The sequence below is a fragment of the Pinus tabuliformis genome, chromosome 2_1 (assembly GCF_031772625.1).
Source record: "Pinus tabuliformis cultivar Carrire ecotype Pingquan chromosome 2_1, CPIR1, whole genome shotgun sequence".
Lineage (NCBI taxonomy): Eukaryota > Viridiplantae > Streptophyta > Pinopsida > Pinales > Pinaceae > Pinus > Pinus tabuliformis.
The window spans coordinates 513,373,439-513,400,235 of record NC_142299.1 but is presented as its reverse complement, the minus strand read 5'-3'; positions in this window follow the sequence as shown (position 1 = coordinate 513,400,235).

Sequence of the window (26,797 nt, the reverse complement as noted above, 5' to 3'; positions counted from 1 at the left end):
AAAAAACCAAATGCTTTTGAATAGAGCCTATAATGATTCTTTTAGCTTTAACGTCAACTTTCTTGTACTTAGTATTTGCAACAGCAAGTGCATTTGAAGGAGGCTCCACCACTCTTCCCTTCACATAGTCCATGGCGTCATGCTCTTCCAAAGTAATATTCCATGTTTGATAATCAGATTTTTCCTTGAGTTTATCCTCGGAATTGAAGTAAGATGTAGAAGTCATTGAATATAGATAAATAGTCTTGACCAACAAATCTCCCTTCGTGATTTCTTATCTCTCTCTTGCTTGGGCTTTGTCTTCACCTGTGCTCTAATACCATGTTAAATTTAGATAACTATGGTATGTTTTATGCTTAGCACAATTAATTCAATGTTCCTTTAGCAAACCAATGCTGATTTCTGATTTACATTTCCAATAGCAATCACATTAACAATAAAAGTAGATAGAACATGAAACAATATGTAGAAGACAAGTCAAGATAAGAGAACACCAGATTTGGTGGATGCCAGGGAAAAACCCTAATATGGGGAAAACCCTTTGATAAAATCTTCTTATTATCATATCAAATGTTCAACAGCAAGCAAAAATAGTGCAAATACAAGAGTTAGAGTCAAAATTGACTTGCCAAATCATTGTTAAAACAACCCAGTCAAATCTGCAATTTTTTGGAGAAGTCAACAACCTTAACTAGAAAGTCAACACTGGTCAAAATAGCAACAAAATGTCCTCAAAATAGCTCGATCTTCCCCAGTCAAACTTAGCCTTATCAGGAGGTCAAAGTTAGCCCAAAATAGTGAAAAAGTCATGAGACAAACTTGGTCAAACTATTGTCCTGAAATCTGCGATCAACCTACAATTTTGGTTTGAGGTCAAAGTGCTTAGAATATCTCAATTTCTATGTCAAAATATGTGGCCTGCCTAGACAAATAATCTCATAAAAAAATAAAAGTCAAACTCTCCTTGGAAGGCCAAAGTCAACGTTGGTCACACTGAAGTCAACTTTGTAATTTCAGCCCTGTAATTTAGCTTCTGAAATTCATCCTCCTTGTGGCACACGTGTCAAAGAAAATAAGAGCTCTATAGTTGTATGAACCAATGAGAGAAGGAGAGATAAGAATATGAGTGTTGATGGTGATGCTAATATGAGTGTATTCTTATGGGTATGGATTGGTTGTACCTTGATAGGACTAAGGTGGATTGTTATGAAAAGGCTATTGAGTGCATGGATGATGATGGAGAGAAGATAATCTTGCAGGGTAAGAAGAAGCTTACATCAGTAAGATTCGTTACAACTATGCATGCAAAGCACAGTTGCAAGAAAGGGTGTGTATTGTTCACAGTACATGTTTCAAGTGATAAAGGTAAGGATGTTGAGGATGCAAAATTATTGAAGAGGTGTCCTATTTTGCAGCAGTTTCAGGATGTATTTACAGAAGATATTTCAGAGTTTCTGCCTCACAGGGAAGTGGAATTTTCTATTGAGTTAGTACTAGGAGCAGAACCGACATTAAAGGCACCTTATAGGATGAGCACTCTAGAGTTAGTGGAATTGAAGTTGCAGTTGAAGGAAATGCTTGACAAGGGATACATTAGGTCAAGTGTGTCGCCTTGGGGTGCACCAATGTTGTTTGTGAAGAAGAAGGATGGTACTCTTAGGCTATGTATTGACTACAAGAAGTTGAATAATGTGACAATCAAGAACATGTACCATTTTGTCCAGGATTAATGAATTGTTTGACCAGTTTAAGGGGGCAATAATTTTCTCGAAGATTGATCTAAGATGAGGATATCGTCATGTACACGTCAAAAAAGATGCCATCTACAAGATTGCTTTCCGAACTAGGTGTGGGCATTATGAGTTTGTTGTGGTTCCTTTTTTTTTGGCTAATCCTCCAACTACTTTCACGTGTTTGATGAATAATGTGTTGTTTCCTTATCGGGAAAAGTTTGTGATTGTATTCATTGATGATATTTTGATATATTATAAGAATGAGGAAGAGCATGCAGAACACTTGGCAGTGGTGTTAAGACTGTTGAGAGAGCATCAGTTGTATGCCAAGCTTAGTAAATGCAGTTTCTTTCATACAGAGGTACATTACTTGGGGCATGTGGTTTCCAAGGAAGGTATAATAGTGGACCCGGAAAAGATTAGAGCTATCATGGAGTGGGAAACTCCTAGGAATGTGGATGAGGTCAGATCATTCATGGGGCTAGCAGGTTATTACAGGAGGTTCATCAGGAACTTCTCACAGATTTCTTATCCTATTACATTTTTGTAGAGGAAAGGAAAGAAATTTGCATGAACAAAGAAATGTGCAACTCTCTTCGAGCAATTGCTTACAAATGCTCCAGTTCTAAAGATTGCATATCCAGATAACGAGTTTGTGGTATGTACAGATGCTTGCAAGAGGGGACTTGGTGGAGTCATGATGCAGGAGGGACATGTAGTATGCTATGAGTTAAGGAAATTGAATGAGCATGAGCATAATTATGTGACTCATGATCTTGAGTTGGCAAGGATCATTCATGCATTGAAGATGTGGAGGCACCATCTTCTTTATAGGAGGTTTTTTTTTTTATGAGTGATCATAGTGGGATAAGATATTTGTTCGACCAACCTAATTTGAATGCCAGGAAAGTTGGGTGGTTGGCCAAGCTTAGTGAGCTTGACTTTGAGATCGGGTACATCAAGGGTAAGGAGAATAGGGTTGCAGATGCTCTTAGCATAATAATGCATAGTAAATCACGTAGCAACTATGAGTTCATATGGGATACATTTACATAATCAAATCCTACAAGCATGACAACAAGATGATTGGTACAGGGAGATTAAGCACAGGTTACAACGGTAGGATATAGGTGATCAGGATGTGGATTATCATCTTACGACAGAGGGTTTGGTGAGATTTACTGACAGGATCTATGTGTCGAAAAATAATGAGATCAAGAAGCTTATCTTGAAGGAATTTCACGTTAAGCTATATTCAGGTCATCCGGGAGATCATAAGACATTGACAACTGTAAAGAAGTTCTACTATTGGTTGAAATTGAAGAAATAGGTAGTCAGGTTCATCGCAAGGTGTTTTGATTATAAACACGTACAAGCAAAGTGCAAGCATCTAGGTGGTCTATTGCAGTTGATTTGGATTCTGGAATGGAAATGGGAGGGCATTTCTAAGGATTTCATCACAAGTTTGCCGAGGACATCTAGAAAGCATGATTCCATCATGGTTGTAGTTGACAAGTTGACTAAGGTAACTCACTTCATTCCAATGAAGTCTACTAATTCAATTAGTGAGGTAGCTCAGGTCTCCATCACAGAGATAGTGAGGTAGCTCAGGTCTCCATCACGGAGATAGTGAGATTGCATGGTATTCCTAAGAAGATTTTGTTAGAAAAAGATTCCAAGCTCACTTCCAAGTTTTGGAAGGAGTTATTTGTAGGTTTGAGTATAGAGTTTGCCTTCAGTACAAATTGTCATCTGCAGACAAATGGACAAATAGAGAGGGTCTACAGGATTCTAGAGGACATGTTGAGAATGTATGTTATCCATCAGCAGAGGAGGTGGGAGGATTGTATTACCCTTGTTGAGTTTTCTTACAATAATCGCTATCAGTAGTCATTGAGGATGATTCTGTTTAATGCACTTTATGGGCGGAGTTGTAATACTCCCATAAACTATAGTGATCTAGTGAACATGGTGTTGATTGGACAAGACATGTTGACAAAGATGGAATAGGAAATGCAGGTTATCAAGAAGAATCTAAAGGCAACACAGGATAAATAAAAAATTTATTTTAAGGAGTTCTAGGTTGGGGAGCATGTGTATTTGCGCATCAAGCCCAAGAGGAGCTCCTTGAAGATTGGGTCATGTGCCAAATTGGAACCTCATTATTGTGGGCCTTTTGATATCCTTGAGAGGATTGGACCAGCGGCCTACAGACTTGCACTTCCTCCGACTGTGAAAGTCCATGATGTTTTCCATGTTTCATTGCTTAAAAGATATGTGAAGGGTGTTGATCATGTGATTGACTGGACTGTATTTCTGGTGGATCCAACAGGATAATTCTAGCTGGAACTTCAATGCATATTGCAGTGGAAACAACTCATGCTCTAGGACCGAGAAATTAAGCAAGTTAAAGTGCAATTGAAGCACTTTGGGCCTTACGAAGCTACGTGGGATATGATTGATCATATGAAGGATATGTATCCTTCGTTGTTTATCAGTTGAGGCAAAGGAATTTTGGTATATGTACATATGTATGTATGGTTGTTATTGTAAATACCACAATAATGTAACAACCCTGGTGAAAATTCCATGTAGTAAAAGTTAATAAAGGCAAAATACTAACCACGGTTGATGAGACACTTATGCCAAGCTGAGTATTGGGCAAGACATCCTAATGTGGGTGTTCATTGGTTTATTATGGCAAAGGAAATGGTAAAGGAAAAATGGAATTTTTGGCACAATTATTTATGAAAATAATGGAAATTAGGAGAAAAAGGAGGTGAAAGGTCATAGGTTGCATGCGAGGAGGAAAATGAAGGAAAATAATGGAAAATGAAGAAAATAGAGACCTCATTTATAAAAAGGCTTCTGAGGATTAGTTCACAAACTTTTGTCAGTTCATTTTTGGAGCTCTCTCATTATTCTCTCTCTTTCATACACTTGGATACTTAGATTTTCTTGGATCACTCTCGGAGTGTGTGGCACACTTGCATTTTTGGAGCAAAGGAAGAGAAGGAAAGCGCAGGAGGATATCAGGATCAGCAGCTACAACGGATTTTTCTTGCAGGTACTGAGTTGCATGTATGTTTTCCTCACTAGTTTTGGCATGCATGGCATATGCATGTGGTTTATTGGTCATGATCTATCATTGGCATGAAGGATAGTCGGGATTCATAGTGGATTTGCCTAGCCTTGCTATTTTCTAGATAGCCATGGTGATTGTGGATTTATTTCCTTGTTTTGTTTTGGTTGGTTCTCATGTTTCCTTAGCTTGGGTTGAGTTACTAGACCTGGGAGCCCTGGTTGTACAAACGCTCTTGAATCCCTTTAACATCTTGGGTTGAGTTACTAGTCCTAGAAGCCTTGGTTGGACAAACGCTTTCGAAGCCCTTGGTGGGTTGAGTTACTATTCTTGGAAGCCCTAGTTGGACAAACGCACTGGAAGACCAAAATAAGTTGTGGGTTGAGTTACTAGTCTTGGAAGCCTTGGTTGGACAAATGCTCTGGAACCTTGGAAGGCTTGAATAGAGACCAAATTGTTGATGGTTTTGTGATGTCCGACCATGAGGTGGAATCATTGTTTGATGGGTTGAGGTGGATGGCCTCTGGAAGCCTTGGATGGTTTTGGATTATTGTGTTCTATGAGATCCCACATTCATGCTTGGAATATGGCACAGGGGTGAATTTTTGAAGAGATATTTGTCTCAACCATTCTACGGTCGGGTGGAACATGGAAGTCCCACCCCGATTTTGGATTTTGCATCATCAATATGTGGTTATTTATACTTGTATTTCTGTGAGTATTATACTGGTTTGTATGTGGATTATATGGTTGTGAATTCCTTGGTATTTTTGTTGCTATTATGTTCATTATGTATATGTTTTATGACAATATCAATGTATGGATGTCACCATGTTTCTACTTGTAAATGAATGAACAATGTATCTATGATCTAATGGATGAAATGGTTGTTAATGTGTTGAGGCATCAATGATTCTTAGTGATTCTCAACTAAGTATGAGACCCTATTCTCAGATCTGTTATTTGCAACTGTAGATTACATATTCATGATATATTTTATGAAATGGTTGTCATGGCTAGTAGGGGTCCAGTCAAGTTCATATTCAAGTAATTGCATTTGTACTGTCATTTCCTTGTTATCTTACTATTCTGAAGGTGTCATTCAATTCTAGACAACGAGCTGGGCTCTGGGCCTCAAAAAGTGCCTCAAATCCCTGGGATGTTGGCATAACACTGAGAAAAATATTCCCTGGACGTTGGCATGCCTTTTCATGAGAGCGTCCAAAGACTCCTGGACGCTAGCAGGCCTATAGCATGGGAGCGTCCAGGGGTCAACTAGTCCAAAATCTTAGTGGGACGCAAGGGCTGGTTAGCATAAAGGTTGGGATGGTTCCTGAGGGTCCTAATGCTGATGTTGAAGGTTTGTATGGTGTGTTTCCATCGGTTCCACTTCCTTAATATAAATTAGGAGGTCGAATCATATCATAGTGGCCTCTCTTCACATGTTTAACACAGTTGGCCGGTTACTTTGGTAGATGTGGGAGGAGGGTGTTACATAGTGGTATGAGAGCATGGTTCACACCTCAAAATGGATGAGTTGGGTGTGTTGTTCATGCATTGATGTCAGTTGCATATGTGTCTCTTATGCTTGTATTTCATGTGCTTGTTGCATTTACATGGTGTTGATCATAGTTGTAGTTATGTAGCCATGTGGAAGTTGATGGTGTTGTTGTGGAATGCATCGTTATGAATGTATGGCTGGTTACATGCTGTTATATGTCTCTTACATGTATTGTCCTTGTATGCTTGGTTACATGTTGCTGCCTGTTGTTACAAGTATTGTTTGCTTATGCTTGATTATATGTGTTTATGCATGTGTGTGGACCATGGTTATGCTTGTGTGTTGTCCGCATGTATGTTGGTGTATTTTCTTCATGTATGGTTGTGTATTGTCCACGTACATTTGTACAGTTGATTTCATCATGCATGAGGTCATAGTATGTGTGGTTCACATGGTCATGCATCGGTTACTGGGTTTTAGCTAGAATGATGGTTGCATGGTTATATGCTTATGTGTTATGTTTCTATATGTTGTCATGATTATGTTATACATGTATCACACTAGTTTGTTGATCTTGCAGACGAGGTATCCTCCCTGAACTATACTAAGGTACATTGGTTTATTGTAATTTGGTTTAGCTGACATGATATACCTTGCAGCAAGAAATATCAAATGGCTAGCAAGATGGTTGACTGCAAAGACTCTCCCTATGGATCAAATGAGCAATATGGTGTTGGGAATTCTTCTGATTTGGCAAATACACTGAGGATCTTAGAGGAAGAAATAAGGAGTTATAAGACAGATAATGACAGAATCATACAGGCACAGGAGAAGCTAGTAGAGGTAAATGCAATGATACTTCAAAGTTTTTCATATTTGCAGCAACAGGGACCACTATAGATCAGCCATGTGCAGGAGGAAAAACTAATGGGTCATATGGCAGTAGGTCGCATGGTGGTCACAGGTAAGATAGAGATGACACAATCAGAGATGGAAGATTATTGGACACTCTAGATAGGAGAGGGTATAAACACATGTACCATTCTAGTTTTGGTTATTACATGCATGATGATCAATATCGTTGTCATCCGTACAAGAGAAGTGATAGGGGATTCTTGCTAGATGATTTTAAGAAAGGAAAGCCACTAACATTTGATGGAGAGATGAAGAAATCACGGGACGCACAAGAATGGTTGCTTGGTATGAGGAAGTTCTTCGGGTTGCCTAACTATTCAGAGAACATGAAAGCCAGAATAGCTACATTCATTCTCAAAGGTAAAGCATGCATTTGGTGGGAATATTTGAAGAATTTTAGAGGTATACATGAGGAAGACTTGACTTGGAATGAGTTGAGCAGTTATTCAAGAAGAAGTATATATCGGAGAGATACTTTGATGACAGGGAAAAATAATTCTATGAGCTAAAGATGGGATCTATGGCAGATGATGAGTACACTAGAAATTTCTTGGAGCTATTGACGTATGTGCCTTACCTCAAGAAGGAGAAGGCCAAGATTAAGAGATTCACTAGTGGGTTACCGATGGAATTCAAAGACATAATTGAGTTCTATGAGCCTAGATCATTGGAGGAGGCCATCTGAAAGCTAAAGTATTGCTATGAACAATCGAACTGTGAATCCAAGACTAAACCAGGCTAGAAAGGTAATGCAAAGAATAAATGAAAATGGGACAAGAAGGGAGTAAGACCTTAGGGCACAAGTAATAAAGAGAAAGCAGCGCCATCAAAGAAGTTTAATGCATTTTACAGAGGACATGTATTTCGATTAGAAGAACAAAATAACGATGCATGCTAGATGCCTATAGAGTGTTGGACTTGTGGCAAACATCATCGTAGGAGAGACTATCTGCAAAATCAGGGTGGTAGGCCTCAAATATATAGTATGCAAGAGGCATAGACTGTTGGGGATGTTGGTCAGAGCATTCCTTGTCTTTATGCGGCATTGGATAACAAACAGGCAGACCATCGGGCATTTATCATTGAGATGGACGATAAGCTTTGTGATCAAGCTATTTCTATTTTGATTAACCTTGGATCGAATTATAGCTATGTTAGTCCTGACTTGGTGGATAAGTGTTGTGCGAGTAAGGAATTGCATGAAGAATCTTGGTTAGTGCAGTTGGCTACAGGTACAAAGAAGCGAGTTCACCATTGGGTAAGAGCTTGTGCATTTGATTTGAATGTTATGCCTATCATAACACATTTGAATGTATTACCATTGGGATCATATAGTATGTTTTTGGGCATGGATTGGTTGTACCATCATAAAACCAAGGTTGATTGTTATGGCAAGGCCATTGAGTGCTCGGATGACAATGGAGAACCAAGACTCTTACAAGGAATGAAGAAATACACATCCGTTAGGATGGTAACAACTATGCAGGAAAAGTGCATTCCCAGGAAAGGGTGTATGTTATGTAACCAACTTAGAAGAAAAGATAGATCAACAACTTCGCAATCAGCCTCTTCGAGGGGGCAACCTCCTTTACATTACATCAATGAATAATTATTGGATGATACAAACGAAAAAACCTCCTTTCTATATATAGGAGTCTAAGGGGTCACAATATAATCAAAGCCGACATAACAATAATAATATAAGGGCACAACACTAACAATAATGGGCTTCTATGGGGCACAATAATAACAATATGGGGACAATAGGGGCACAACAATAACAATAAGGGCTACAATGACAATAGTAATGGGGGAATCACTAGTACTATAGGGACCTGATGATCTGAATTGGATCCATAAAAGCCTGTCAAGAACCATGACTGTATCAGGTCAGGACAAATCTCTAAGAATTCAGAACCGTGATCAAAAACACCCCTGAACCAGTGGCAATGGCAGCCAACATGGAACGACGAGGACCTCGGTCAAAGCGCGTTGACCGAGGCCCATGGAGACTGCGCAAGAGATCAAAGTAGCCCTTGGGAGCCCCGGATCAGGAAAATAAGGAGGTTTTTGATGCGCGATTAGCGCATCACTGGGCAAACAGGACCAAAGTGGGGGAAGCCTGAACACATGGAACCGGAGAACCGCGGGCGAAAAGGCAAAAGTGCTAAACATACGAAGGCGGGACATGCACTCTGGAAACCGGTGGTATTGATCGGGGCACCCTCAAATAGTAAACGGTTTTGGAAGAGAGCGGAGCGATCCCACTCAACAATCGACGCATGGCCAGCAAAGGTGAGAGAAAACTGTCGTTGATCGCATGTTATCGGTCAAGCAAGTCAACCGCGCAGGACGTGCGTATGGCATCGGATCCAGAGGCCCTAGATCAGACGATCAAGATCAAACCCAATGGAGGAAGCGGAATCGACGAGGGAATATGCCGTGATTTGTAAAGATTTGGAATCCGTTTGACCACCACGGTGGAGGAAAGACTTCATCCATGGTGTAACTAAGGAAACGAACCAACGAAGCAGGTTAGCGCCATTTAGAGGAGGACAAGTGGCCACTCCCTGAGCATTCATGCTGACGCCGAACAGGGAACTCCAAACGCAGCTGCAGAAGGTGAATCGACAGAGGTGGAAGAGGAACTGAACAGACATGAGTTCGAATGGCTAAATACCGTGAACAGAGACAAAATACACAAGTCAAGTCGGAGAACAGTATAAGAGACGAGGAAAGACCAGAATCCCGAGAGGAGGACAGAATACATAGAGAAAGAAGGCAGTAAAGAAAAATCAGAAAGAGACAGAGGGCCGAGCTGACCAGCGGCAGCATCGAGCATCAGAGAGCTTGAGAAATTTGAGCCATCCCATAGAGGAATCTGTTTAGGCTAAGCATCACATTTGGCTCTTTCCACTGTAGACCAGAAGGTCACAGAGCTGGTAGGAAGAAGAAGAGTTTGTGTACTCCAGTGACTTGGGGAATCCAAGAATCACCCTGCCAAGCAAACCTACTTCAGGAGAACTCACATTGAGTCCCTGTATTGTAATTCTCTGCTTAAAGGCATAATAAAACAAGGCCACCACTGAAATCTGGACTGGAGATGTAGCCCTGGAGAATAGGGTGAACTCCTTATTAAAATTCTTGTGTCTTTGTGTTTGCCTATTGTATTTCTCTGTTGTCTTTCCATTTAAATGTCTGTGTATTGGCAATCTGATCGATCCGTTGCTTGAATAACACAAAAAACACACCAGCACAGGAGTCTATAATACCTTTAAACAATAAATTATCTTTAGCTGATGTCATTCATAGGGTGAATATCAGATCAAGTGGTATCAAAGCTTTAGGCTGTAAGGTTAGACAAGCTTGTGTTGGTTTAGTTGTTGAATGCTCACTAGGTCAAAGCTCAAATTAGGAGAAGGAGAGTTAGTGGAAACTAATCCTGAAATTGGGAGAGTCTATCCTCGGAAGACAATGTCAGAGGAAGGTTCTATGGGGCCAGACCCTCAATTCATAGAAAGTTTCCTAGCTATAAAGTCTATGGTAGAAGAAAATGTATAAGGACTTTAGAAAGCATAAGGATGAAGATTCATCGGGTTATAAACAAGATAAATAAGAAGATGAGTCTCATTCCCATGACCACTCAAAACGAAAAGGGAAAAAGGAAAGCTTTCTCACACCTCCTAATAGCCCTGTGCATAATAAGAAAGCATCTTTGGTTAAGCTAAATGTTAAATTTGATTTGCCTATATATGATGGAGAGCTAAATGCTGAGAAGTTGGACAATTGGATTAGACAAATTGATGTGTATTGCAGAGTACAGAACATCAACTCGGACAAGAGTAAAATTCAGCTGGAAAGCCTATGCCTAGGAGGCACTGCCTTGGTTTGGTGGGAAGGCAAAACCCAAGCTGACATAAAGAAACATGGTAAGACAATCTCTGTCTGGAGTGAATCTGTTTCTGCAATCAAGAAGCAGTTCTATTTGTTGGCCTACATGCAACAAGCCATGATGAGTTGGCAAACTCTTCGGCAGTTGAAAGGGCAAAGTGTGCAAGGGTATACTCAAGAGTTCAGAAACAGAGCATTGATGTTGGGCATCGCAATACACTTACCAGAGACTCTTTTGAAGTACATTGGTGGTCTACGCAGCTACATGAGGCATACCATCCTCATGCTTAATCCCACTAGTATAGATGAGGTATCTGTACAAGCTACTCATCTAGAAGCTAGAGGAAAGAATGGAAATCCAGAAGTTGGGGGACCATCCCAACCCACTCTAAGCAAGAGCAAGGAGAAAATAAAGTAGAAGTGGAAAGCAAGGAAAGCTAACACTGCACAAGAAGGCAAAGCTTCATGCACTCACTGTAAAAAGGAGGGGCATGACGATGAGCACTATTGGATTCTGCATCTAGAGCTAAGACCTAAGAAGTCCGAGGCAAGAAGAAGAAGACTGCTACAGCTATTCAGAAAGATTTGGGGTCAAACTCGGGAGATGAAACAATCATTGCAGCCATAGGTATAAAAGGTAAGAATTTTGAAGCATCTACTAGTAATTCGATCAAACTGTTATTGATGAAGAACATGAGAGAATAAGACATGAGCTTTTCCATATTCGAGTTATGTCCAAACATCAAAAGATTGATACTTTGTTTGATAGTGGCTCACAAGTAAATTTGATTTCTGAAGCAATTGTAAAGAAATTGGGATTAGCAACTACACCTCACAAGAAACCATACCCATTAGGATGGTTGAAGGATAAATGACAACTACAAGTGACTAGATAGTGCAAACTCAAGTTTTCTTTTGGGTCAGCATTTGTAGATGAGGTTGAGTTAGACATAATTCCTTTGGATATATGTGGAATTGTTTTAGGAAGTCCTTACTTGTATGATAGAAAGGCTATTTTCTATAGAGCTGAGAACAAGTATCTACTTGTTAAAGAGGGAATCGAATACTTTGTAAGAGCTCACAAGCTCAAGAATAATTATACTCTCATAAATTCTAGGCAGATGAAAAGAATGATAAATTCATGCAAACAATTCTTACTAATGGTTGTAAAGGAAAAGAAACTGATAAAACCAATGTATTGGAGGGCTGTAATGCTCAGCAGCAAGCTGATATAGAAAACATTGTTTCAGAGTATGATGTCCTGTTTCAGGAACCTAAAGGTATCTCACCCAAAAATGGAATAGTACATGATATTATTTTGCAGCAGGATGTTCCATTCCCTAACATTGGGATGTACAGGTTGTCTGCTTTAGAGAATGTTGAAATCAAGAGGCAGGTGCAGGAGTTGCTCGAGAAGGGATTTATCAGGCCTAGCACATCACCATGTGGGTCACCAATCATTTTGGTGAGGAAGAAAGATGGCTCGTGGAGAATTTGCATTGACTACCGAGCACTGAATAAGATAACAATAAAAAATCGTTATCCCCTTCCTCGCATAGATGACCTTTTAGATCAATTGAAGGAAGTTGTTTATTTCAGCAAGCTAGATTTGCACATTGGATACCATTAGGTCAGAATTGCAGAGCAAGATGCATGGAAGACTGCTTTCAAATAAAAGCAGGGATTGTATGAGTGGCTGGTTATGCCTTTTGGCTTGACCAATGCTCCTGCTATTTTCATGAGATTAATGAATGAAGTACTCAGACCTTTTCTTAATGATTTTGTTATTGTGTATCTGGATGACATTCTGATTTTTAGTAAAACATGGGAATAACACTTAAAGCATGTTAAGCAGACATTAGATGTTTTGAAAAGAGAAAAACTTCATGTTAAACTCTCAAAATGTGAATTTGGCAAAACATCTCTAAATTATTTGGGTCATATAGTAGGGAATGGTGAATTGAAAATAGATCCCTCTAAAGTGGCAATCATTGTAAATTGGCCTAAACCCAAGTCTGCTACAGAAGTGAGAACTTTCTTAGGAGAAGCACAATATTGGAGGAAGTTTATTTCTAATTTTTCCTCAATTGCAGCTCCCTTACATGCTTTGACAAGATTTAACAAGGTGTTTCAGTGGGGAGGCAAACATCAGAAAGCCTTCGACACCTTGAAAGAAAAGATCAGTACAACACCTGTATTAGCACTGCCAGATCTACAAAGACCATTTGAAATCCAAACTGATCCCAGTGACTATGCCATGGGAGCAGTGTTGACATAGCACGATAAACCCATATGTTATCATTCTAAGACTTTTAATCCTACAGTAGTTAACTATCCTACATATGCCAAAGAATTGTATGCAATAGTTCGGAGTGTGAAAAAGTGGAAACATTACTTAATGGGAAAAGAGATAGTAATACATACTGATCATCAACCACTTCAATACCTACACTCCCAAACTAAGTTGCAGCAATCAAGACATTACAAATGGATGGGTTTTCTACAACAGTTTCATCTAGTCTGCAGATATAAAAAGGGCATACATAACAAGGTTGCAAACATGTTATCTAGACCCATTATAAATGCATCTACTATACTTAAGCATAATTCTGTGCTACATGAAAGCTACGTGGAACAATATGCTCAAGATATGGACTTTAAAGATGTATATGCAACATTGAGTCAAGGCAAAAAGGTAGAAGAATTGGACTATCATGTGAAGGACCGACTCTTATACCATTGTGGGAAACTTTGCATTCCACAAACCAAGAGAGTAAAGATAATTAGAGAGGCACACACTTCTCGTAAGTAAAATAGTTGCACAGCTGCAAAGATTCTGCTATTGGCCGAGAATGAATGAGACAGTTTCTAGATATGTAAGAGGGTGTACTATGTGTGCTAAAAGCAAGCCCAGTAATAGAAAACTAGGCTTGTACACTCCTTTACCAGTTCCTTCTCACCCTTGGGAAAGGGTTTCCATGGATTTTGTTGGAGGACTGCCTAAATCTAGGAAAGGTCATGATTATTTATATGTGGTTGTGGATAGGTTCAACAAAATGTGTATTTTGATACCTTGTAATAAACAGATTACAGCTGAACAAACTGCAAAATTATTCTTTGAACATCTATGGGTTCATTTAGGATTGCCCACTTCTATTGTATCTGATCGAGACACCCGATTTGTGGGGAAGTTTTGGTCAATTCTGTGGGAACTGATAGACACCCAACTGAAGAAAATCACAGCTTTTTATGCACAAACCAATGGCTAGATAGAAGTAGTTAACAGGGCAGTGATCCAGTTACTGAGAGGATATTGCAGCAAACATCCTAAGCTTTGGGATGAACACTTGTGTTATGCGCAACATGGTTACAACAGAGCCAAACACTCTTCTACATAGAGATCTCCTTTTGGGACCTGTTTTGGTTTCATACCAAGGTCACCTTTGGATTTTGTCTTTGGTAAAGATACTATGGTTGATGGACACAGTGATGTGGACAAGGCAACTAGGTTCATTGAACAAATCCAGGAGATCCACAAGGTAGTACAGGAACAGCTGGAAAAGAGCCAAGCCAAATACAAGGCTAGGCATGATAAGCATCGGATGGAGCATAGTTTTCAAGTTGGAGACTAGGTCTAGCTGTATATCAACAAGGACAGGATGTAAGGTGAAGGTAAAAAGTTAAAGCGTATCAGGTATGGACCTTTTAGGATACTTGAGAAGATTGGTGAAAATGTTTTTCGCCTTGATCTACCAGCTTACATGCACATCTACTCAGTTGTAAATGCAGAATGCTTGAGATTGTTTGAACCTTCAATGATTGAGGATCCTGAAGAGCAAAGTCAATTTTCTTCTATTGATGACTTGCTACTTGAATATCTTAATGAATTGCAGGAAGACATAGCCTTGGACAGGAAGGTGAGGACGATGCATAGAGGAGATGTTGAGTACCTTAGAATTGGACTTAAAGGTTCGAAGCCGAGCAGTGCAAAGTGGATTGAGATTGGACAAGTGAGACAGCAGTATCCTCACTTAGTCGATGCTTGAAAGAAAACCAACTTTTGGTGATCCAAAAGCTTTTTCAGTGGGAAGGTCGTGATCCGAATTGGATCCATAAAAGACTGTTAAGAACAATGATTGTATCAGGTCAGGACAAATCTCTAAGAATTCAGTGATCCGAATGGAAAATGGCATCAACCCATGGTACTCATCGACCCATATTATTCATCGACCCATGGAATTTACCCATGGTATTGTAAATGGCATCCGCCCGTGGTATTGTAAAATCCACCCATGGTATTCATTCACCCATGGAATTTACCCGTGGTATTGTAACTGAAAAATACTATAAGTAACAAGTCACATTTTGTAAAAGGACAGATTGTCCGCCACAATGTAGCCTTTACAGTTATTATCGGTTTTAATAAAAAAGTTTCTTTGTGGTTTTGTTTATTGGGCATTCTCCTCTTTTTCTTCTAGCATTTCAAGTTTTCAGATCTTGGGGGTCTCTTCCCCAAGATCCATTTCAATCTTTCAGATCTTGGGGGTCTCTTCCCCAAGATCCATTTCAATCTTTCAGATCTTGGGGTTCTCTCCCCCCAAGATCCATTTCAATCTTTTAGATCTTGGGGGCCTCCTCCCAAGATCCGGATCAGTGGTATCAGAGCAGGTTATGATTCCATGGGAACGAGGGTTTGATGCATGTTTCAGTTTCAAATTTTGCAGCAATATTCAACAAACATCAGGCATGTGCTACAACCTCCACAGAGCACTTTCTTGGGTCACGCAGGAAGAATTTTTCTTTTCTCATTTTTTTGCAGAATTTTTTTTTGGGCGGCGACTTTGCAGATCAGATCTGTACATTTTGGTGCAAGATCTGCAAAATATAATTGTAGATCTGTATTCCTGGTGAAAAAATAGCCGATTTCAAAAAAAAAATCGGTTGAATCGGAATCCGGATGAAGAAGATATCGCTGATTTAAAAATCAGTGGGGTTGCAGACAATTTTCAGGGCAGCGATTTTGCGGCGCAGATCTAGATGTCCTGGTACAAGATCTGCAAAATCTAATTGCATATCTGGATTTTTTGGGAAAAACTACCCAACTTCAAAAAAAAAATCAGTCGAATCGGAGTCCGGATGAGGGAGATATCGTTGATTTAAAATCAGCTCTTTTTTGCAGAAATTTTGGTGACGGCGAGAGAGTTGCAGCGCAGATCTGGAATTCTAGTGCCTGGATCAGGATTTCTATCATACGGGCAGATGCAAAATGGTCTTTCTGCTTCAAAAAACAGGTTATAATAAATATTCTGAGTTATATTGGCCGAGTTATGTCCATTTTAATTCTGGAGCAGCATTCGGAGTGGGTTTCCATTGGAGACGTGCCCTCCCACCCCACTTTAGTAGGCACCTGCTTCACATTCATCAGTTTCAACATAGCAGCAATCGGCTTGGGTTATTTGGAGATGTGCCCTCCCACCCCAAGCTATGTAGGCACCTGCTACTTCATCAGCAACCAACATCATGGTTGTGGGTCATCCACAAACCCACACTTCATCGAAGTCCATTTGCTAGGCCGTACACTGTTAGTATCACAGTTGGTCACAAGCATTACAGGGTATCTCTATCCTCGGATCTTCGTTCTTCATGGTTATGGGTCATCCACAAACCCACAGTTTATCGAAGTCCATTTGCTAGGCCACACACTGTCAGAATCACAGTTGGTCACAAGCATTACAGGGTATCTCTATCCTCGGATCTTCATTTATTAGGGTTTTGGGTTAACCACGTAAAACCCTTATCTTCAGTGGATCTTCATATTCAACAAAGGCTTTGCATGAGGGAACTTTACGCAATGGGGACCATTGCTTCTTAAGGAGGGAGGAATGATCCGAATGGAAAATGGCATCAACCCATGGTACTCATCGACCCATATTATTCATCGACCCATGGAATTTACCCATGGTATTGTAAATGGCATCCGCCCGTGGTATTGTAAAATCCACCCATGGTATTCATTCACCATGGAATTTACCCATGGTATTGTAAATGGCATCTGCATGTGGTATTGTAAAATCCACCCATGGTATTCATTCACCTATGGAATTGACCCGTGGTATTGTAACTGAAAAATACTATAAGTAACAAGTCACATTTTGTAAAAGGACAGATTGTCCGCCACAATGTAGCCTTTACAGTTATTATCGGTTTTAATAAAAAAGTTTCTGTGGTTTTGTTTATTGGGCATTCTCCTCTTTTTCTTCTAGCATTTCAAGTTTTCAGATCTTGGAGGTCTCTTCCCCAAGATCCATTTCAATCTTTCAGATCTTGGGGGTCTCTTCCTCAAGATCCATTTCAATCTTTCAGATCTTGGGGTTCTCTCCCCCCAAGATCCATTTCAATCTTTTAGATCTTGGGGGCCTCCTCCCAAGATCCGGATCATTCAGAGACGTGATCAAAAACACCCCTGAACCAGTGGCAATGGCAGCCAGTGTGGAACGACGAGGACCTCGGTCAAAGCGCGCTGACTGAGGCCCATGGAGACTGTGCAGGAGGTCAAAGTAGCCCCTGGGAACCCCGAATCAGGAAAATAAGGAGGTTTTTGATCCAGGGCCAAAGTGGGGGAAGCCCGAGCACACAGACGTATGGCGAACAGGAGAACCGCAGGCAAAAAGGAAAAAGCGCTAGACATATGAAGGCGGGACCCACGATCTGGAAACTGGCGGTATTAATCAGGGCGCCCTCAAATGGTAAATGGTTTTGGACGAGAGTGGAGCGATCCCACTCAACGAGCGACGTGTGGCAAGCGGAGGTGAGTGAAAACCATCGTTGATCACGCGTTATCGGTCGAGCAAGTCAACCGTGTGGGATGTGCGTATGGCGTCGGATCCGGAGGCCCCAGATCGGACGGCTGAGATCAAACCCAATGGAGGAAGCAGAATCAACGAGGGAATACGCCGTGGTTTGTAAAGATTTCAAATCCGTTTGATTGCCACAGTGGAGGAAAGACTTCATCCACGATGTAACTAAGGAAACGAACCGACGAAGCAGGTTGGCACTGTTTAGAGGAGGACAAGTGGCCACTCCCTGAGCGTTCATGTTGATGCTGAATAGGGAACTCCAAGCATAGCTGCAGAAGGTGAATCGATAGAGGTGGAAGAGGAACCGAACAGACATGAGCTCGAATGGCTAAAAACTGTGAACACAGACAGAATACACAAGTCAAGTCAGAGAACAGTTCGAGAGATGAGGAAAGACTAGAATCCGGAGAGGAGGATGGAATACACAAAGAAAGAAGGCAGTAAAGCAAAAGCAGAAAGAGACAGAGGGTCGAGCTAACCAGTGGCAACATCGAGCATCAGAGAGCTTGAGAAATTCAAGCCATCCCGTAGAGGAATCTGTCTGGATTGAGCATCACATTTGGCTCTTTCAACTGTAGACCAGAAGGTCACAGAGCTGGTAGGAAGAAGAAGAGCCTGTGTACTCCAGTGGCTTAGGGAATCCAAGAACCACCCTGCCAAGCAAACCTGCTTCAGGAGAACTCACATTGAGTCCCTGTATTGTAATTCTCTGCTTAAAGGCACAATAAAACAAGGCCACCACTGAAAGCTGGACCAAAGATGTAGCCCTGGAGAATAAGGTGAACTCCTTATTAAAATTCTTGTGTCTTTGTGTTTTCTTATTGTATTTCTCTACTGTCTTTCCATTTAAATGTCTATGTATTGGCAATCTGATCGATCCGTTGCTTCAATAACACAGAACACACACCAGTAGAGGAGTCTATAATACCTTTAAACAATAAATCTTTAGTTGATTTCACTCATAGGGTGAATATTAGATCACCTAACATGCCCCTCTCCTTCAAAAAATTGTTGTCCTCAATGCTTGAGTAGTTTTGGATGCTTCTGTATAAAATTCTCACCCTCCCATGTGGAATCTTAAGTGGGTAAGTTCTTCTACTTGATGAGATACTCTAAAATTGATCGATTTCGTAGCTGTCAAGTTCTTGTTTCTGTGACTGCTTCGGGTTCCAATATGATTTTTCCTTCCTCGTCAAGTTCTAGAAATATTGTTTGAACTGGGAGTTTGTCACCTATAACCTTCTTTAAGCATGAAACGTGGAAAAATGGGTGCATTCGGGAAGCTGCAGGAAGCTCCAATTTGTATGCCATAGTACCAATCTTTTGCAACACCTTGTACGGACCTGTTGTGGTAAAAACACAACCCCCCATTATTGATGTGTTCACTTCAAATAATGGGGACCCTTTCTATAAAAATTTGGCTAAATACCTTTTTGGATTTTTATTTTAGTTGATTGCCCTACGCTTTTGCTAATTTTTAGTTTTCTTTGGATTCTTGTTTTGATTGCTTTGCTAGAATCGATTTTTTATAAGCTTCACATTGACGCTTGTTTCGCCTCATTTGGTCAACTGGTTTGAAAATGGCACTCCTTTGAAGTCTCATCATTTATCTAGCCTGGGTTAAAAATGTATAAAATGTACAATATTGCATTTTGTAAATAAATTAGTTCAATAAGGCATTCATTTTAAATATTAACCCGTAGCAAGTTTTTACTAACATTTTTCATTTTTAGTCATGCAGCTAAATTATTAATTATCGGGGTTTTAAGAAATTCACTCTAATTTCCAAAACAAATCCTAAACTTAAAAAACCCAAACATTCAAGTGGCTATAGTTTATTTTTATTTTTAATTATTTTTCAAGTAGCTGTAGTTTAGATAATTTCACAACTTAATTAAAATTCATTAAAATAAAATCAAAACCAAAATAAAAAATAATATTAAATATTAATTTAATTAAATTTAATTAATATAATTAATTTAATTAAATTAAAATTTAATATAAAAAATAAATAAATAATATATATCGCATCGGAAGTTTATGCGATATCGGGTCGCAAGTTTAGATTCGCAACATATTTCAAAACCCCATAAACCATGCCGCCGATGCCCCGATGCGATATCGCATCGGGGACTTTAACATTATAACATATTTGAGATACCCGATACCTCACTTCTCCCGATCGGCGATAAAACATCAAACCATGTGCATTAAACAAAGGGGCATTAAAGCATGACTAGTATAACACTTGCGTTGGTTTGAATTTCGAAATTCACTAACACTTACGTTGGTTTGAATAAGTGAAAAAAGGTATGTAAAATGGCATAGTGTAGAGATGATTTAATATTATAAATAATATTTATTAACTTAATTAATATATATAATATAATCAATTTAAATAGATTAAATTTAAATATGATTTAGATTTTAATGAGTTATAAAGAGTTAATGATATCAATTAGTTAGATATTAATTAATAAATAGATTAATATTAATTAATAATTAGTTTAGATTATAATTAACAATTAATTTAGAATTAATTAGAATTCTAATTTAGGATTTAATTTTTAATGAGAATTTTGATTTTTTTTAGCTCAGCAACAGAATTTCCAGATTCATGCCAGATTTGACCCATCAACTTTGGAAGCTCACAAATTGAGTTATACTTGGCCAAATGAGGCCCATGACGGCTCATTGGAAAGAGAAAATCAAGGAGAACATTTTGGAAGAGGTTTCACCAACAAATTTACTCATTTATTGGGTCAAAAATCAGGTAGAAGATCAGGCTCCGAATTTTGAAAAACAAAATCAAATTTCTGAGTTATTTTCTTCAATTTCATTTATCCAAAGCCTCTTCTAATTGCAGATCCATTGGTCAATAATATCCTTTGCCAATCAAATCATTCCAAGCATCAATGCAGAGCTTATATTTTATTTTCAATTATTTATTTAAAATAGAATTTGATTGGGTTTGATTCAATTGCCAAAAATGATATTTTGATTGCATTTTAATTTATTTTGATTTCTTTTGCAGGAAAACAGTGGAAAAGATATGGAGAAAAGGATTTCAAGCAATGAGAATGCTCCAACAATTGAAGATCAGAATTAGGAGCAAGTAAAATTATATTTGGCAGATTTCTCTTCAACAAACTCTCCTCTCCAAAATTCCTTCACAAATATTATAAATAACAGATTGCAGAATGTAAAAAGGGCTGCTCTCCTCTGCAATGCTAGACTTCTAAAAGCACTACTGTAATAGGAATTTAGAGTTGTAGGAGAGAGGAGAGAAAATCTCAGATCTAGGGATTATTGAGGATTTTCCCTTTGTATATTGAATTATGCATGAAGAACAAAGCTTGCACTATTGTGGCTCTATTTTTGAAAGCAGAAGTTCAAGCAATGTAAAGGGCTGTTGGAGACCAAGGACAGAGAAATGGATGCAATAAATTGGTATTTCTAATACTACTGTTTCAAATATCAATTTTAATTTTAAGGTGACAGGAATGTGTCATTTTATTCATGTTTGTGCACTTTTGTCAATATGGGTAATTTGTCTCAATCTTGTTATTATGTATCTCTGTTTTTATGGATTAATTTCTCATTTTTGAGTAACTATTTACTCTGAAATCTGTCTTATGAAACTGATTTATTGAATGATAATGTGTTGTGAACTATTTCCACATATCATTATTCAATTATTGGATTTATTGATTTGATAATCAATATCATTTTGTGAACTACTTCCTGAGTGTTGTTGGTTTATTATTTCAGTTAAAAGGTCTCAATAGGATGTGTTTTGATATCTATAATATCAGTTAATTGAACTACTTCATTAACTTGGTATTCATTATAAACAAGACATATCTAAATCTCAATATTTTGATTATCTTGCTCTTAGTTGGGTTAGATCTATATCTACCTAATTAAGATAGGATTTAGATTAGTTTCTTTTTCTTGCATCATAGAATAAGCTTGCATTTAGAGTAAATTCTACATTCTTTTAAGTCCTCTCCTCAAAGAGGCAAAACTTTAGTTGTGGCTTGGCTGAACCCAAATCAGCTTAAGGGTCATTCTCTTGCCTGATCAGCAAGAATAAGTGATCTGATGTCCCTGTCTATTGGTAGTTAAAGGTACATTATAAACAAATAGCAATAGGGAAAAGGTAACTGGACCTAGTTGAACAGTCGAAGCCACCACACCAAACGGAAAAGGAGCTGCTTTTAAGGTCCGGACCGGGTGGTTATCCCCCAATGTTGTTGCAGCGATTTTCGAGGCATCAACAGGACCATAATACTTTGGTGATAATTTATTATCCTTCTTAGCTTGCTTGAGAGATATTTGTTTATATGGTTATAGCCGTAGGAATACCCAATCACCTACATCAAAACTTATTTCGCTGCAATGTTTATATGCCTGTTGTTTCATTCTATTCTGAGCCAAAGTGAGGTTATCCTTTAAGAGTTGGAGAACTTGTTGATGCTCGATGTGATCTTCCACTGCTTGAACCTTAGAATTTTCTCTTAAATATGATGTGATGAACAGTGGATGATATCCATAAAGTGCCATAAATGGGGTCATTTTTGCTGCAGTATGGAAGGAAGTGTTATACCACCATTCAAGCAGAGTAATGCGCCTCATCATTGAGTAATTATATGGGCCTTAATTGGCCTTAATCCACCTCCTAGCTTAGTCACACCAACTGTTCTCACAACTTATTGCATACTTTTGATTATATTTTGTTTATGAAATGAGTTAGAGTTGGATATTTGGCTTCGTGGTCTAATGTGCATGTAATGCAGGAATAAAGGATAAAAGCAAGGAAAAATGCACGTATAAAGGTAAAAGAAAAGACCTTGGTAAAGACTCGAATGGGACAAGGGAGAGTAACTATAGGAGGTAAATCCTCCTCATTTACTACCCCTCTATTCGAATATTCCACCATTAGCTCGAAGTGCACACAACCATCACTTTGAAGACTAAAAGAAAACCGAGCAAGGGAAAGGGACAGAAACCAGTTTTTCTTCAGTTATAGGCCAAGCCTCCTTAATGGGAAGAAAGTCGTTAGAGACATCAAATGTATAAATAGAGAGGCTTAGGACCTCAGTAGGATTCGGACTTCTATTGTAAAACTCTGTTTTATTTCTGAGCTGCAAAGACTTGTGACAGTTTGTTCTATAATCCATGGTTTTCATAATGAGAATGAGTTCTATTTTAAGCCAGCTTTGAGTTAACTCCGAGGGCTGAAGCTCTTGGGTTAGCACTCGACCTGAGTAGGCAAAGATCCTCTTCATTGTACATATCTGTTAGCATAGATTTATGTTGGTTTGCTTAAATAGATTCATGGTTTTTCATTGTTTATATGCTTAAGTAGCTTTATGGTTCTATTTATTTTCTTAAGTAGGATTTATGGTTTTCACTTTTTATTTGCTTAAGTAGTTGCATTTGTTGTAGGTTACTTTCATTTATGCCTTCTTTCAGTTCACAAGTTAGTTAGAGGAAAAAGATCACTATCAGGTTGTGTGCAGGTGTCTCCGACTCATCTCCTCCCTCTGGGACCATGACTTGAGGAAGAGATCCTCTAGCAACCCCAAAAACACAGTTTCAGGTTCTCACATGAGCTATGGAGTTTGATGTTTGATGTAGTATTTGTTCACCATCATTGGTTTCCTCTAGCATTTTCATTTGAAACCGCCTTCAGCATGTTCCTCCTACATTGCTTCCTCGCTGCCCGATCACCAAAAAACCTTCACAATCACTATCCAATTCACTATTTTCTCCAACTACTACCTCACGTTGAGTCCACCACTTACTTTATGAACTTTAAGTCCCCACCGTCAATCTACCTCACCTGATCCGATGGTTATCGCGTCACCCAATCACTTTAGGTGCTTTAAACCCCCACTGTTGATATGCCTTACCTGAACCGACGGCTTGCTTCACCCGATCACCAACTAGCTTGGCCGATATCCACCGTTGATCAGCCCCGCCTGATTCGATGACTATCGTGCAATCTCGCGTGGATTAGTGCACGAATGTTATCCGCCTGAGAGCACACAAGAAAAGTGGTTTTCTCGTGCTACGTGTTGTGCAGTAAGGCTAATCACGTGAAATTTCCAAATACTACTTACACCGTGAAGGGCGCGCGAGAAACTACTTACCACCTTAGAAACCCGCTCCCTCATTTACGTATGTTCCTTTTTCCTGCGATACAATCTCCACTGTCCATCTCTTGACTTCACCCGCGCGATCAGATCTCAGTCATTCATCGCTCCTGATAGCCTTGTTCGTCCATCTCTTAACTTCACCCACGCGATTAGATCTCGGCCATTCATCGCTCTGTTAACCTCATTTGTCCATCCACTCACTTATAATCCCTCGCGACACGATCTTCGTTCATCCATCCATTCGCTTAAGCCTTCACGATAAGACCTCAATCATTCATCCTATTCATTAACCCCGTTCATACGTTTATTCGCTTAAAGCCCTGCGATAAGATCTCTGTCGTCCATCTTCTGGTTGTTGATCGATCCAACGGTTCGTATGTGCTCCTACATCCTTACGTCCGCTTTCCATTGATTTCGACCTCCAATTGATTTTCCGCTTGAAACCTGATTTAGCCTAAGTTTATTTGTTATACCTTAGTCTAGTTTTGATGCTCTTTACTTCTGCAACTTAGATAATTAGCATTAGGTTAGTGTTAATTTAGCAATTCTGCTTAGCATAGTTGTTTAATTGGTTAGCTAGGTTATGGTGTGGTTTATCATTACATCTTGTTTTCTTCAATACTATAGTAGAAGTAGCTCTCCCTTAGGATAGATTTGCTCTTCTTCGATCAAAGAGTTAAGCTTCTTCTGACCCTATAGAAGTCTATCTTGGAACCCTTGGGGTCTCTTGCCAGATGAGCAGTGACAACAAGCAATACCTTCACTTCTACTTGTGCATAGAGCACTGTCACCTCCAAGTTTGTATGAACCCTGGGTTTATAAGTAAAGTTGGTAGCCCTGGGAATTGAAGCATTATTGTTGCAATACCTAGGTTCATCACTTTTTGGCGTCGTTACTAGGGAGGTGTCTAAGTAGAAGTAATTATTGCTTTCTTCTATTTCTAGTCTCCAAACTTTCTTTTCTTCTACTTCTAGTCTTCAACTTTCTTCCATCAGTTTATTTCTGCAAGAGTAATCTAGTTTATTTCTTTCTTTCAGTTGTTATTATCTGATTTCCTTTCCATTCTGCAAGTACTTTCTAGCTTTAACAAAATCTTACAAAAACCAACCCAAAAACATTTCCTTTCATGCCTCGTAGGATTAGGGACAATTCAGGGAAATTCTTGTCAAATACCCCCACTGCATCCAACAGGCGACATTCTCTCTTCTTCAGTGACGGTGAATTGGAAGATCCTCTAACTGAGCAACCTTAACTATTTGAGGAACCTACAGAAGAAGAAGAAGAGGAAGAACCCATTCCTATTGAACCAATGGTTGGAAACCAAAATGACATGAGAGATAGAGAGAGAATTGAGAGTGCCTTCCCCATCAGGGAAACCAATGGGGACACTAAGATGAAGAATATAAGCCCCTCTGCTCTACCTCATTTCCATGGCCTGACCACAGAGGACCCTGACACTTTCCTATTTGAATTTGTTGTTATATGTCGAACCTATGACTATACAGATGATGAGAAAAAGTTAAAACTATTTCCATCTACCCTCAAGGATGTAGCATTGCACTGGTTCATGGGTTTACCTGGAGATAGCATCACAACAAGGGCTCAGATGCAGCATAATTTCAACAACAAATATAGGGACTATTGTAGGTCAAAGGATACTTAAGAAGAGATTTTCATGATGACCATAGGCCAGGATGAATCCTTAAAGGACTATGAAGAAAGATTCCAACTCAGTTACAAAAGGGATAGGTGCACACTTGACCCTGAGTCGCTAAAGTTGGTCCTACTTAGAGGAGTAAGGGAGGATCTTCTGGATACCTTACATATGATAGCAGGAGGAGATGTCTACCAATTACCCTATGAGGATATTAAGACTGTCTTTAGAAACCATTCTAGGGCAGCCAGGAAAAAGGGTAGGGGTAGTCAACCTATGGCTAGTACATCATCCTCCAACTTATCCATCAAGTGTGAAATTGGAAACATGCCGAAAGATTTCAAAAGTGATATGCTACAAACCCTTGCCTTGCAATTGGACACCATGAACATCAAAAGGAAGTAAGAGGAAGCAGAGAGAGCCTTGGCCATCTTTTGTCCTAGATGCACCAGGAGGCATCCTAGGAATGAATGTCCATTAAACTGTATTAAGATTTGCTCAGTCTGTGAAGAAAACCACTCCACAGACAAGTACCCTTCTTTACTAGACTCAAAGTTGTATATCAAGGAGCTGAAGGTGTCACCAGAGCAGATTTTATACATCAACCAAAGGAGACCTCCTGGGCCTAGACCATACTAGCAAGGTATGCAAGGGTCATCCCATGCATATTACAACCCCAACCAAACCACAACTATACCTTCTTGGGGACCCCCTGCTCATCCTTCCTGGTCTACACCCCCTCCTTGGTCCTATGCATCTCAGTATCATTCCCAGCCAGCTAGCCAGTCATTTCAACCTTATGTTCAGCCACAACCTCAGTGGAATACACCACTCTAGGGGTGGAGGCCCCAATTCAACAATGTTCTAGCCTTATTGCCTCCACCACCTACCCAACCACAACTCCCGCACTCTGCTCCACCTAAGCAACCACAGATGCCTGCCCAGCCAAATCTGAACCCGAACAATAGGCAAGCTCAACAAGTATACAGTGGAGACACAT